The sequence below is a fragment of the Dreissena polymorpha genome, chromosome 16 (genome assembly GCF_020536995.1).
Source record: "Dreissena polymorpha isolate Duluth1 chromosome 16, UMN_Dpol_1.0, whole genome shotgun sequence".
Taxonomy (NCBI): domain Eukaryota; kingdom Metazoa; phylum Mollusca; class Bivalvia; order Myida; family Dreissenidae; genus Dreissena; species Dreissena polymorpha.
Genome location: NC_068370.1, coordinates 48,023,102 through 48,038,682, shown reverse-complemented (window position 1 = coordinate 48,038,682; position 15,581 = coordinate 48,023,102). Strand labels below are relative to the sequence as shown.

The following is a 15,581-nucleotide window of genomic DNA, read 5'->3' as shown; positions in this document are numbered from 1 at the left end:
TTCAACATGATTTTGTTCAGCCATGAAACTATCGTGACTGTTAAGAAGACTGACACTTTGTTTCTTACGCATATGAAATTAGAATAGTAGCGTTTACTAAATATAACGGGTGGTAACAAGTGGCCGATGTATACCGTAATTACTCTAAGTTTTCGGACACCCTCATTTTAAGCCTTTATAATTATTTTTCGTGACTCTTTATTTTCGAACATACGGTTTTCGTCCATAATTAATGTCTCTTTATTTTCGGACGGTATATTTTACCTACATACTTCGGCCCTGTTTTCGCTTATCTTGTGACACTTTGATCACCGTATTTTTTAACACCGGATTAAGGTCATAAAGCCTGACAGATGCATGCCTGGGGGTCATTGACCATTGCATTCGCGTCAAAGGGTAAATAGCCATGTGTACCGGTAGAAAGTAATAGATTCATCCAACAGCATTTGAAACAGTGTCGTCATATAAAGGAAGCAGTATGTTTTCTGTCTTTATTTTGTGTTATTTTTCATTTCAGACAAGAGTTAACAAAGCTTTTAAGTTCTTTTTAATTATTTTTCAAGCAATACAAAAGTAGAATTAATCCCAAGAAATTTATTGTAGATTGATTTTTTGCATTTATGTCAATATATTCATAATTTTCGGACACCTTTATATATGTCTCTAAATTGTGGGACCCTGTAATTTTTGAATATTTTTTATCTAAATTTTTGGACAAGGAAATAAATAATTATTTATCATTGGCCAAAAATTGAGAGTAATTACGGTACTCCGGAAAAGGTTGTGATTGACTTCTTGTTGTGTGGTGATACATTTACGTTCGTGATAGAGAAAATGTTCGTACTCAGAGCCGGTTTATTTACTTTGGAATTTTCGAAGATATCGCATCTTCTTCATCAGCTGGTCACTGGTTAACTGAAGTCACAGTCACATGACCAGTAAAGGGTCACATGATACGAGGATACTGTCATACATCCGGGGTAGCTCGAGTCCCTCGTCCCTGTTAAGTGATGGCCGCCGCTGATGGAAACGCAAAGTGAATGAAGCAATTGAGATAAAACAGCGGAGGCCATCACTCGTATAGAAAGTGATTTCAACCAATTTAATACGTAATTGAAATGCAATTTTTTCATTGCAAAACTGGTTAGAGTTCCTTATTGAAATTTGAACAACAACCCGTTTCGCAATAAACCCGTTTTGCAATACATCACACATGTATTATTTAATTCAAATGGATTGGAAACATTAAAGGGACCTTTTTACATTATGTTAAATTGACAATATTGGGAAAAAAAATGTTGCAGAATCGCAATTTTTCGTTGTACAATTAAGATGGGGTATCCTATTTGTTCGGATTCCGATTATTTATATGGTCGGCCTTACTTGAAACTACCGTTCACATCTTCAATATTCTTATATTTTCAGCCTTAAGAGGCTCGTATCTGTATTGTTATTTTTATTAAGAATATAATACTGCCGGAGCATCTGGAGTTTCATTTCATTATATTGCCTGCGTTGTTTGTAACGTTAGTTATGACTGTGCAATGTAATCGTTTTCAAAGTACCTGCTATTAAACTGTCTGATACAATATATAAGTGACTTAAAGCATCATCTATAATAAAATGCGTGGTAAACATTGTCACATGGTTCCGCGCCGTTAAATAAGTCAAATGTAAAACATCATTCGAAGTAAAGTAGCCTATTTGTCTTTATTTTCAATTTTTTTACCCTGTGTGAACAACAATGTGAAAAGCAAATCGGTATTCGAGGTTTTGTTCGATGATTATTTGTTCATTTTGTAGTGTCTGGGTAATTTTGCAGTGTCTTTAATTATTTGTTCAATAATACATGCGAGAAATCGTGTCGTTAACTTGGGAAAATATTAAACGATTTAAATTAAGTTGAAGTATATACCATTTGATCAATGATAGAGATATATGCAACTTCATTATAGGTTGTTACATTCCTCGCCTAATTTCATTCAAGCACGATTATGTGTTAAATTGTAATCTATTGATAAAAATATATTACAATAACACAAAAAAGCCAAGAAAAATTATACATTGAAGACGAATTTCATAAAATGCAGCAAAGACAAATTAGCGCCCCGAGCCAATTGTAACGAAGATAGTTCGAACATATTTTCCTACAATAACCGAAGCATTTGTCTTTTTATTAGGATCGGAGTTAGTGTTCGTGTGTCGTATGAATAGATTTCTTTGCAGTAAATTAAAATGATCCGTAAAACTAAATTAAGATTCACATCGTACATGCATGATATACATTCTGGCAAATTCGACTGTACGGACATTTTTTATTACAGAATTAAATATCTGGCTTACCGGTATTTCGCATTTTTCGACACATGTTCTTCTTAACTTTTATTTTAAAGCGAGTATATACGATTTTGTCAAATATAAATGAATTTATATAAACTGTGTAAAAAAAAACTTATTATATATATATATATATATATATATATATATATATATATATATATATTATATATTTCAATATAAAATAAAATAAAAGTTCATAAGAACATGCGCGAAAAATGCGAAATAAGCCAGATATTTAATTCTGAAATCGAAAACGGCTGTACAGTCGAATTCGCCCGAATGTATATCATGCATGTTCGATGTAAATCTAAACTTAGTTTAACGGTTTATTTTAAATTCCTGAAACGATATATATTCATACGACACATGAACACTAACTCTGATCCTAATAAAAAGACGAATGCTTCGGTTATTGTAGGAAAATATGTTCGTCACAATTGGCTAGGAGCGCTAATTTGTCTTTGCTTCAATTTATGAAATTCGTATTTAATGTATAATTTTTCTTTACTATTTTGTGTTATTGTAACATATTTTATCAATACATTGCAATTTAACACATATAACAAATCGTATAATCTTGCCTTAATGTATATAAAAATGTATACATAATAAGTTTTTTTACACATTTTATATAAATTCACAAATATTTGATAACATCGTATAATCTCGCTTTAAGACATTTGTTAACGATTGATAAAGTTAGATGCGGACATGTATACTCGTATTTTCACTTTTTAAATCATGTTTAATTGTGTCATTGTTTCTGTATTGTCTGATTATGTGTTAATTCTAAAAAAAAATACCAGAGATGTTATGATTGACGAATGTAAAGAAATGCCTCTAAGATTAATTATGAATTCGAAATACACGCTGCCAGAAATAAGGAAATCTCATATAATCACCGCCATAGTGTTTCAATGGATATGTAGTTTAAAAGTGATCATGATAATACAATTTAAACTGAAATTAACACACAAAGAAAAACGCATACACAGATTATTCTTGGTTCGAGGTTATGAACATCTTTGTAATTATATCATGTACCTAATTTGTTTAAAAATTGCAATTTTATGATAGGCATACAGGTTCGTTTGGGATTTAAGAATATATTCAAATTGCCTTACGAGTAATGAACAAATCAAGCAAATGGAAACAGTATCATTTTTGTTGTTTGCGGAGGTCGTGTTCATTCTGTGCATAATATAAAGTAAAGTTCCAGACAGCATATCATAAAAAGGCTCGTGTTCTCCCAAATACAACAAGCACGCTAGGTAAATATACGACTATCATTATAAAATCAATTAAGAACAAATTTGAAAAATGTGAAATTTCGTTATTGCTGTTTATGAATATTGTTCAATTATTTACTGTATAAAAACATTACTAAGTACTTGTTTCAGTATTTGGACTATTCATCAAATACTAAGTACTAACTCCCCTTGGAGTAAAATGATAGCAGCAATAAATACAAGCTGTATTTTTGCACTGGGTACTATGGAAAGCCAAAGGGGACCCCCGCTAAAATACATATACTTATATAGTAAATATCGGGATTTTCATTTTTCGCGGAACTTTCACTTTCCGCGAAAAACCAAGGCCAGCATAGCCATAAAATACTACATACAAATCGTATGGAAAGCCAAAGGGGACCCCCGCTAAAATACATATACTTATATAGTAAATATCGGGATTTTCATTTTCCGCGGAACTTTCACTTTCCGCGAAAAACCAAGGCCAGCATAGCCATAAAATACTGCATACAAATCGAAATCTAAAAAGCGCGGAACTTTCATATATTTTCCGTCGGAACAATTATCTTTCAACCCTGTAGAGAATGCGGGCTCAAATAATCGCGCGGAACCTTAATATTATCTACTCTGTACAAATAGTAGTGTATAAAATCGCGCGGACCTAATCCACAAAGCGCGGAACACAAATATCTTCCGCGAAAATTAAGCATTGAATTACTGTTCAAATCTCGGGTTGCTATGTAAATTGCGGGTTGCTAATGTAAAATCGCGCGGAAGATTCATTACTCCGCGCGATTTTCAATAGCATTGAATTACTGCACGAAATTCGGGTTGCTATGTGGTTACGCGATAAAATTTGATTGGTTCCGACACCTAGAAAGAACCAATCAAAACTCGCGTCTTATCCAGCATTCATGCAGTCATCATGATGACGGTTGTTTCACATTAACACAAAACCTTTTAAGGGCGCAAATGACGTTTACAATTCGAGCTGATAAAACGGACTAGTATCCTTTTCGATCGAGACCCCGTTCAGGTCATAATACACCAAATGGTTTCCCTATATAATTCAATGTAAAAGCGACAACTTTGAGCGAAAATAAATGCAACATTTTGCACATAGAGACCCCCATAACCATACCTTTTCTTAAAGGCCATTCTAAGCGAAATCGATTTATGCAATAAAAAAGATATGTCATGTACAATGCAAGAAAGAACTTGACACAAATCAAAATCGACTGTTTTTGCAACTTTTTTTTCGGCCGTTTCTTAGTGGAATGTAACCTTTTCTAGTGCAATGGTTTACTATAGTCTTCAAGTGTATCATATTTCAGGGATTCAGTAGTGAACACCTATTCATGCCCTACCATTATCTCCGCAAGATAACACCTGAATAATGGTAAAAAGTGTAAAACATGCCTTCCTGTCAACTATGATATTTTTTTAGAGAGTACAGCCCTACATGAAGCGATCATTTAGTGTATTGTAACCTATAAGACAACGTTTACTGTTAACATCGCGAAAAATAAGCACTTCTCGGTACTTATAAACCTATTTTCTATGTGCGTGCCAATTTTCAGACCGATCTTTCACGTAGAAATACTTGAAAATGCATTTTATTATAACGCCTGATAAGCCATGAGGCTTTCGCGTTCGGAGCTTTGATTTATAACGGGCGTTCAGGCGTAAAACGATTACCCTAAATAATTACAATCGGTTAAAATACTGGAATATTGTTACAAGCTATGTAGAAAAAGAAGTAAACAACTATTAAAACGTGTTCATGAGCTCTTTCAGCACAAATTGTTGCGATTTGAGATGCTCAAGACGAGTTTTTGTACATTTTTTTTCTTATTTTCCTCTGAAAACGTATTTTTTTCTTAAAAACTCACGATGCTCCTTAAATTCGTGAAACAAACGCATTATTCCGTGAAATTTGCCAAAACGCATCATATCTCACTAAAAAAATGATGATTTTCTGTAAATACAGCTTCTTTGTGACTAGGCCTGGTTTTGCGTTTAGGTCATAATACACCAAATGGTTTCCCTATATAATTCAATGTAAAAGCGACAACTTTGAGCGAAAATAAATGCAACATTTTGCACATAGAGACCCCCATAACCATACCTTTTCTTAAAGGCCATTCTAAGCGGAATCGATTTATGCAATAAAAAAGATATGTCATGTACAATGCAAGAAAGAACTTGACACAAATCAAAATCGACTGTTTTTGCAACTTTTTTTTCCGGCCGTTTCTTAGTGGAATGTAACCTTTTCTAATGCAACGGTTTACAATAGTCTTCAAGTGTATCATATTTCAGGGATTCAGTAGTGAACACCTATTCATGCCCTACCATTATCTCCGCAAGATAACACCTGAATAATGGTAAAAAGTGTAAAACATGCCTTCCTGTCAACTATGATATTTTTTTAGAGAGTACAGCCCTACATGAAGCGATCATTTAGTGTATTGTAACCTACAGGCAATTCATCCCAAAGGCAACTCGTACCTTGGTCAACTCGTACCCATTTTTAGCTCGGCGTTTTCGGAGAAAACCCGAGGTATTGTCATAGCCAGCTCGTCGTCCGCCGTAGGCGTCGTGCTAAAACCTTAGCATTGGCTCTAAAATCAAAGTGCTCCACCTACAACTTTGAAATTTCATATGTAGATGCACCTTGATGAGTTCTACACGCCACACCCATGTTTGGGTCACTAGGTCAAAGTCACTGTGACCTCTAATATAAAACTTTAACATAGGCTCTAAAATCAAAGTGCTTCCACCTACAACTTTGAAACTTCATATGTAGATGCACCTTGATGAGTTCTACACGCCACACCAATTTTTGGGTCATTAGGTCAAAGGCCAAGGTCACTGTGACCTCTTCTATAAAACTTTAACATTGGCTCTAAAATAAAGTGCTTCCAACTACAACTTTGAAACTTCATATGTAGATGCATGTTGATTTGTTCTACACGCCACACCCATTTTTGGGTCACTAGGTCAAGGTCATTGTGACCTCTAAAAAAAAATAATCTGACAAGCACCTGTAGCAGAGCGTGGCACCCGTTATGCGGTGCTCTTGTTGTCAACTCGTACCTCATTCAAACTATTCAACTTGTTTCATTTGTCTTATTTTGTCACAATTGTAAAATTCTTGAAAGACATCAACCACAAGTGTCAATTTTCATCAACACTTTCGCTGCTTATACATATCTGCAACAGACAACTTGCGTGAGCAATGCTTAGATAATTTAAGTGGAAACATCAAGAGGAAAATAAAAATTGTCTCTATGAGTTTGACTTATAAGCTAACCATCCTACACCTATTTCTGTATATCGGGTACGGGTTTAGTTTGGGTAGGTACAAGTTGACTAAAAAACAGGTACGAGTTGACCACAATGGGTAGGTGTTTACCACGGAACAATTTGACCGGCATGCAGAACAAGATTATTGATTATTATATTTAACTGTCACACAAATCTGAAAGATAACACAATGTATTACAAACACAATGACTGTCAAGACATTCTAAACTCTTACAGTTAACATATAACAGGTGTACACATCTGATATACTGACCAAATTAAATAACTCAAGATTCACACCAGATACGACACAGTTTCAAAACTCGACATTTTGTCTGCATGCCACGCCAATTTAGTCCAAAAAATTTGATTTAACCAGTGAATTCTGAGCTATATATCTTAAAGCAGAATGCACATTATGTCTAAAGTGTTTTTCGGCTAATTTCTGGTATGAACTATCTTCACACATAGCATCTGGTAAACCTTCAGATAGCAATAGCAGAATGCTAATAATGAGTATAATGTTCTGTATTGTGGAAGAAATACATGTAGTAAAATAATATGATAGTATGAAACATGGTTTTTGTATTTTATAGCTGTAGCAGTGTTCCCAACTTGAACATCATCTTCTGTGTACATATCTGAGGCAGAGCCAGCTTGCCCATCTGACCTCTGTTGTGGACAACCGAGTAAGAGCCAGCTTGCATGTCATTTGTTGTGGACATCCGTGTTAGAGCCAGCTTGCACGTCCTCTATTGTGGACATCAGTGTTAGTGCTAGCTTGCATGTCATCTGTTGTGAACATCCGTGTAAGAGCCAGCTTGCACGTCATCTCTTTTGGACATCAGTGTTAGAGCCAGCTTACACATCCTCTGTTGTGGACATCCGTGTAAGTGCTAGCTTGCACGTAATCTGTTGTGGACATCTGTGTTAGAGCCAGCTTGCACGTCATATGTTTAGGACATCAGTCAGAGATAGATTGCATGTTATATACTTGTGGACATTAGTCAGAGCCAGCAAGGACAATCTCTGTTGTGGATATCTGTCTTAGAGCTTGCACGTCATCGGTTGTTCACATCCTTGTAATAACCAGCTTGCACATCAACTGATGTGGAAATCTGAGTCAGAGCCAGCTTGCACATCATCCGTTGTGGACATCTCTTTATGATTCTACTCTTTGCTTAGATTGACACTGTGACTTTAGTGTAATATGTTACAACCTTAAGCTATTCCTATTGTTGAATAAAAATATTGTGTCATTAAAATATATTTTGTTGGATAATTTGTATGTTGAGTTGTATTGTTTGGTCATTGCAAAGTATCAAGTTATTTTGAGACAAGAAAAAGCTCATCTTTCATCATGTATTTATATTAAAATTCTTGAATGTTAGTGAAGGTACAGTTCATATAATTAAAAGCAATTTTAATATGATTGCTTGTGTTTTATTGCACAGTGAATACCATCTTGTCTTTATGCTGACATATAGAACGGAAAAATAGTAAACTGTCGTTTTTATATGCAATGGGATTGTATATGAAGACTTGCATGTTCAGATGAAAAAATTGCCATAATTTTTCTCTTTATATTTTATTCCTGCTAAATGGTTGATGCAATAAAGTTAAGTCTTTAATGACTTGTGTTTCTTGTAGTATTATTTGTAAGCAAATTTGGCTGTAGTATTAGATGCATGCTGTACAAGATACTGTAGATCAACATTATATTGTTTGAGTATGAATAGATAATTCAAGGTGCACAGCCATTAATTTTGCCCTCCACCATCTCCGATTTTGGTTAGACAGTTGCAAGTTACTTGCATTAGTATGAAGTCTTAAAATAACTTAAGTATAATTGCTGTTGTGTTATTATTAACCTTTTCCTGCTCTGAGGAAATTTTAAATTTTCTACATGCAAACATCATAAAACCAGAACAGCCTGCAAGTAACTCACAATCTGTTCAGGTTTTATGCTGTTTGCTGCTCATCAGTATCCATGGGTTGGAAACAAAGCCTTTAAAACTTTAATATAGTAAGAAAGGTCTTAAATTAAATTTATTCTCGAATGTGTCTTAGTGCGTTTTTGAGTGGTACAGGGTTAAATGTCTCATTTTGTTTTTGATTATCTTTGGTTTATTGAACATATATGAGCCTTGCTCTGTGAAATAGGGGTTTAATGCATGTGCGTTTAGTATCCTCCCTGATTAGCCTGTGCGGTCTGCCCAGGCTAATCTGGAGTGCACATGCATTAAACCCCTTTTTCACAGAGCGAGGCTCATATGTATTAGACAGTGCATTCAAATAATACAATTTAAATCTAAATCTTTTATTTAGTTGCAATACTTTAAAGCTTACTATGTTTGCAGTTTTAGTGAAAACACAAACTTTTAATCAAAGAAGCATATAATGTGTATTACTCATTTAATCAACTTCCACTTTATTCCATACACGTGTTCGACTCTGTGACATTATGTTCTGTCAAAGCTTTTTATTGCAAATTTATTAAACATAAATTGGTAACCTTGGGTATCCAAAAGGAATCCAAATTTTACTAGCCATAGACTTTCCAAAATGCAATTGTTTCTGAGAAGTATTTTTCTCTAGAAGGTGGCAAAACTCCTAAGCAATTCCTTTTTGGGCTAATGGTAGGGCTTATGCGTGTAACACCCATTGACAAATTATTAAATATACATTGAAAGGTCATTGTTCACAAAACAGATCATGATATAACATGATGCAGCATTTTGTACTATATCAAATTAAATGTTGCTGAAAACAGTAGAATATTCAAATTATGGACATTTTATTCTGTTAATAATGCTATCTTTCTAACATTACAAATCAATAAAGCATGCTTAACAATAGCAGAACTCTTTTGACTTTTAATTATCTTTTCCAGTCTTTAAATCTTTACAAAATTCATTGTCCCACTAACACCATCTTAAAAACAGGTTATGGCTTCCAATTGTTAATCAACTATAAAGCATGAACAAAGGCACAAATATCGCAGTATCTTTTGCAAATGATACAAATGTCCATGGCCTCGATACTGAACAAAAAGCAAGATTTCTTGTCAGGCGGTAAGCTGAATCCTTGAGAACATTCGAAAAATGTCCATTTAATGCGCCACTGGGCCGTTCCTATTTAAATGGGCATCATGCACAGAACTTGGCCATCCAGGTCATATGTCCAAACATTTCAAGTAACTGTCACAGACTGCTTGAAGAACTAAACTGCTGATAAACAAGGACCTATGCTCAGATGTTGAAGCAGGACATGCACTGTGGGTTCCATCAACAGTCCAATCATTCTACATCATTCAGGAAATTCATAGGCAATGATCTTCAGCTCATGACGAGATTCTGGAAATCTGAAGTACTGCTCCATCATTGCTGACAAGACTCTACATGTTGAAATGACTGTGTAATGTTGAGTCCCTGAAATACAAAAGTAAAATTCATGCTAGAGTTTAGCCATATTAATTATGCTTGATTGCATTGAAAGCTTTATGCTTATTAAGACATTCTAGAGTCCGTTTTCTGGGAGTAATCAGTACTTTGTATATATGAAGATAAAGAGACCGCTAATAAACAGGGTTGAACCCAAAATGTTCCCATCACTAGGTGAACACCATATCCACTACGCCAGCCTGACAAAGTAAATGAAGTGAAGCTTCTAAGTTATGTCTCATTTGATTGTTAACAAGAGCACGCCCTGCAGGTTCAGACCTCTCATCTATTTTTTTTAAAGTTGAAGGGACCTATCTCAATACTTCAATCACAAAGGAGGGAGAGGTGGGGTGGAGAAGGGTGTATAGTGTGGTGGTGTGGTCATTTATTACACTATCTTCCAAAAATGAAAAAATGATAAAAATAAATATTTGTGTTTTTTAGCCATGTTTAAAAAAAATGGGCAGGGGGTATAGTGTGAGGGTGTGGTCATTTATTAGATGATCTTTCAAAATGAAAAAAAAAGTACTTTTTTCTTTTTTTGGGGGGGGGGCGTGGGGGATGGTTTGGGTGGAGTCTATTATGGTATGTCAGATAAGAGTTGCTTTGTAACGCTTGTAAAGAAGTTATGGAAATTTTAGCAAAATTTAATAATTTCACCTTGAGAGTCATGGTCATTCAAAGGTCAAGGTAAAATTCAACTTGCCAGCTACAGTAACTTATGATAGCATGACAGTATTTGAAGTTTGAAAGCAATAGCCTTGATACTTGAGAAGTAAAGTAGATCAAAACACAAAATTTAACCATATATTCAAAGTTACTAAGTAAGAAAAGGACCATAATTCTGTCAAAATGACAACCAGAGTTATTCAACTTGTCCTGTACTGTCCCCTTATGATAATTTGCGAGTGTTCCCAGTATGAAAGCAATATCTATGATACTTTAGGAGTAAAGTGGACGAAAACACAAAACTTAACAAAATTTTCAATTTTCTAAGAATAAAAAGGGCACATAATACTTTCAAAATGCCAGTCAGAGTTACATAACTTTGTCTGCACAGTCCCTTTATGATAGTAAGTGTTGCAAGTATGAAAGCAATAGCTTTGATACTGTAGGAATAAAGTGGACCTAAACACAAAACTTAACCAAATTTTCAATTTTCTAAGTATAAGAAGGGCACATAATTCTGTCAAAATGCACGCCAGAGTTATCTAACTTTGCCTGCCCAGTCCCCTCATGGTAGTAAGTAAATAAGTTTTATACTTGATACTTTATGAGAAAAGTGGACCTAAACACAAAACTTAACCGGACGCCGACGCAGACGCCGACGCCAAGATGATGACAATATCTCTTTTTTTTCAAAAAAAAAAGATGAGCTTATAAATAAAATGTAACATATTGCAAACTTGATTACACGATTTTTCATAAATACTCTTTCAGCTTTTTATTTATATATGAAGGCTAGGGTCACTTTCTGCGAGCCTTACAAAAAAACTAACTATATTTGCAATTGTCAAGACTCCTTCACATACAATTTACCTTTGCTTATTCCAATATCCTTTTGCCAACCAACATTGTGCGGTCACGTACCATACATGGTTCCACAGTTGTACAGAATTCCTACAAAATAAATGAAGTATACATTTACAATTCAAATTTCTTTTCAAAGAATGTGTAGGTAACTAAATTCCCTATACATTACTTTAATGTCATAAAATAAATTTCAAACAAGGGCTGTTTGTAAAACATGCATGCCGCCCATATGGATTGTCAATTGCTGTGGCAGCCATTGTGTGAATACGTTTTTTGGCACTGTGACCTTGACCTTTGACCTAGTGACCTGAAAGTCAATAGGGGTCATCTGCGAGTCATTATCTATGTACCTATGAAGTTTCATGATCCTAGGCATAAGTTCTTGAGTTATCATCCGGAAACCATTTTACTATTTTGGGTCACCGTGACCTTGACCTTCGACTTAGTGACCTCAAAATCAATAGGGGTCATCTGCGAGTCATGATCAATGTACCTATGAAGTTTCATGATCCTAGGCATAAGCGTTCTTGAGTTATCATCGGGAAACCATTTTACTATTTAGGGTCACTGTGACCTTGACCTTGTGACCTGAAAATCAATAGGGGTCATCTTCGAGTCATGATCAATGTACCTATGAAGTTTCATGATCCTAGGCAAAATCGTTCTTGGGTTATCATCCGGAAACCATCTGGTGGACAGACATATGGACATTCGGACCGACATGTGCAAAACAATAATCCTGCTCTTCTTCGGAGGGGGGCATAAATATTTAACAGATGTATTTAACAAAAATTAACTTGATTCATCAAATTAATCAGTATCGAATAATAGACCAGTTTCACAATATGAACACCGATACTATTTATAGATATCAATCATATCACCTGACGCGTTGAATTGCAGAACAAGGCTGAACGTGGAACTGCATTTTCTTTTGCTATGCAAATTGCGTTGAATATCAAGATTATAATGCGCACTTGACACTGGTTACAATTAAGTCAAACATATGAATACAGACAACCATCACATGTCATGCTGTGTTAAGTAAAAAAATTGATAAGTAATTCAAATATAAAAATTATAACACCTAAATAATGATTCAAGGACATAAGTTATGTACTATTAGTGTATATTAATGAATTATATTTAATCTTTATATATAACAATAGATGTGTTCATCAGAAACACAATGCCCACTACTGCGCCGCTTTTAATTCTACATATATTTTTTTAACCTTTGACCTTGAAGGACGACCTTGACCTTGAACTTCCACCACTCAAAATGTGCAGCTTCATGAGATACACATGCATGCCAAATATCAAGTTGCTATCTTCAATGTTGCAAAAGTAATGGCCAACGTTAATTTTTTTTCGGACAGACGGACAGACTGACATCCTGACTGACTGACGGACAGTTCAACTGCTATATGCCACCCTTCCAGGGGCATACAATTTCCAGTTACCCATAAGCATCAGAGTAAATGTGGTCTGAAGACTAAACATCGATTATTGCACAAATCGAAGTCATAAATTAGCAGTATACAATACTAAGTATTGTAAGACTACAATTTTCAAAGGTAGGATGTGTACAATTTCATGAATTATAGAACGTGTAAGAGTTGAATCAAGCATCAGACAAAGTCCTATCAAATAGAAGAAAATGACACAAATGTTTAGCATTAAATTTTTGAAATATTAAAAATATATAGGTATAAAGCACTTTATAATTATGATAAAACTGGCTAATATGTATACAGTATTTAGTTTCTGACAATCTTTTTGGACAGATGACTTTCAATGTTGACAATATCTTTTATGTTCAGTAAAAGCAACAATTGAGTATTTGGCGTTAAATTATTCCAAGAAACAGCTACGCAATGCTACAACCATGAGACGCCATGGTCACATGGAGGTGTCATTAATTGTGTTAAATGACCAGATGACCAGATATCTACAAAATGTGGTTTATGACATCACGTTGTTATTTAGTATTTGTCTGCACAGTATCTGATCATAAAGAGGTTATGGGTTTGTGCTGAATACAGGGGAATTTAAACGCAAGATCTATCAATAAATAAAATAATTGATTAATCGCCCAAATAATGGGAAAACAAAGAGTGTCAGATAATCCAATAAGTTTAAGACTGTCAATTTACACACACTAAGAATTGAAAGCCATACTTGGAGTGTCAGAGTTTGTGCAAAAAAAAAGAATACAAACAAGAATACAAACAAGTACTTTAATCAAGAAAATGTATTTCATATATTGGCACTTAAAATGGAAAGTATATATTAAGTAATTAATGGCTATATCTGATGAAGTCAACTTGTGTTGGCAATATCATTAAGTAGATCTAGCTGAATGATCGAAAGCAGAGCGATATTGCGATGCACTATTAGAAATCTCTACACGTTCAGCCTCATTCTGGAATTCTGCAATCATTTGACTACCTGCTATATTGGCTTATTGTGAAAAGGGTCTATTCACTTATAAATACTTTAAAGAAGTAGATTTTCCATCACTCTACAGCTGTTGGGCTTTCTTAAAGGTATTTGGGAGTAAAATAAATCTACTCCAAGTTTTTATCACAAAAAACTTCCAACAAGTGGAGAATTAGCCGCATTTAGTGGATGATTTAGAAACATGATTAATTTAAATTAGATCTACATGTAATAGCTATTGAAAAGTTAAGTTATCCAGTTATTCTTGCTGCAATGTGGATAAGAATAATACAAACCAATAGCTGACAAACCTGATATCAGTGATATGTTGACCTTTGAAGTCGAAATTGAGACCTGAAATCTGTCTGTATAGAGAGGCACAATTTGTTTGGCATATCTTCAACCATTACTGGCAACACACACCTACAAAATTTATATATAAATTATATTAAAACATAAATTTATTAATAATTTTATTTATTAATTTATGACGAAATGTTTAAATCTAGGTCAGCTATAACGAAACTAAAAACGGATTAAAAACAATACCTTATTTTAATTAATAGGTTGAAAACAAAAATAAATGTATTAATATATTGACGTTCAACTGAACGAATACAAGACACAAGTACATTACATTACAATAAGTTATTATTTCAGTCGCATTCGGAGAAAACTGGGCTTAGTGCATGTGCGTAGTGTCATCCCAGATTAGCGTAAGCCTGTGCAGTCCGCACAGGCTAATCAGGGACGACACTTTCCGCATAAACTTCATTTTCGGTAAGGAGGGACTTCCTTGAAATTAAAAATACCATAAAAGCGGAAAGTATAATCCCTGATTAGCATGTGCGGACTGCACAGGCTAATCTGCGATGACACTTTACGCACATGCATTAAGCCCAGTTTTCTCAGAACGCGGCTCATTTAATTAACAATTGTCAACATTATGCATATTATCGGATAGTTTTACACAATATTAAAAAAGTACAAATACAAACCTGGTAATACATGTAAATGATCGTATGCAATACAGTTATTGATCCCAATCTGATCTATTTCCGAATTATCTGCGAATCCATCGAGTAGAAACAATAACCATGCAATTCGCTCCGCCATCTTGAAACGTTATACTTACTGAACGCACTGATTGTGTTGCATTTGTTACAAAGTATCTGATTGGTTATTTCTAAGTATCGGATCCAATCAAATTTTTCGGGTAACTAGGGATTCTAACACCTAACAACCCGAGATTTGTACAGTAATT

At 34.5% G+C, this 15,581-nt stretch overlaps 1 long non-coding RNA gene across 1 annotated transcript; it reads right to left on the bottom strand.

The window, feature by feature from the left end:
• Window positions 1–9,679: 9,679 nt before the first annotated feature.
• LOC127862521 (uncharacterized) lies at window positions 9,680–15,581 on the bottom strand. Its single transcript, XR_008040663.1, has 4 exons — window positions 15,316–15,581; window positions 14,629–14,740; window positions 11,882–11,962; window positions 9,680–10,330 (listed from the first exon to the last, which is right to left on the bottom strand). It is a non-coding gene; the product is annotated as an uncharacterized LOC127862521 (long non-coding RNA).